The following is an 832-nucleotide window of genomic DNA, read 5'->3' on the forward strand; positions in this document are numbered from 1 at the left end:
ATTGATAGATCCGCGGATGATGCTGGATGGACACTGCGGGGCATGCCAAGGGGGCAGCCGGGAGAGCCAGGAAAGAGTGGGGGAGGGTGGGGGAGGTGAGTGCAGGGGTGAGCGGCGGCTCACCTGGGCCGAGGAAGTGGATCAAGTCGAGAGGGGCGGGGGTGTTGTCGGGAGGGCAGAGATGGCATACGGCACGGGGGCGGGCCGAGGAGGAGGAGGAGGAAGAGGAGAGGCAGCCACGATGTGAATGGAGGGTTAATCCGGTCCGCCGGGGAAGGACTCTTGAGTCCCCGCTCGGCGAGGCGTGGCGTGGCGTGGCGGGGCTGAATCGAGAGAAGCGGAACTGATGAGCAGCCAGGGGGTCCGTTGTCCTTTACAACTAATTGTCTCTGCGAGGGCGCCTTGCCCTGAACCGAGTACCTATCCACCCCCTCCCTTCCACGGTGCCCCTGCCCCCAGCAGCCCTGCTCCTCTTGGAAGCCAAGCGTCGTGTCAAAACTATCGCCCGCCGGCCCCGCACCTAACCCTTCTGCAGGCTGCAGGCCGGGCCCCCGTTGTTTGTAAAGGGGGGGGGGGGGGCATCCCCGGCCTGCAGCAAAGTGTGCTTAAGGTTTAATCAATGCCCGGCCTCATTATCAATTCCCTTTTTCGGCGCTGCTCTGCGCGTCCCTTTCTCACTCTCTCTCTCTCTTTCTCCTTTATTCCCCCTTTCCCCTTTCACGCCCTCCCACTCCCTTTCCCCTTCGCTTCCACGGCCGGCTGATGCAACTCATTTCCTTTCATGTATTCCGCCGTGTCGTCGCCTCCCTGTTGTTTCTTTTTCGCCCCACCC

The sequence above is a fragment of the Frankliniella occidentalis genome, unplaced genomic scaffold (assembly GCF_000697945.3).
Source record: "Frankliniella occidentalis isolate FOCC.00 unplaced genomic scaffold, Focc_3.1 Scaffold169, whole genome shotgun sequence".
Lineage (NCBI taxonomy): Eukaryota > Metazoa > Arthropoda > Insecta > Thysanoptera > Thripidae > Frankliniella > Frankliniella occidentalis.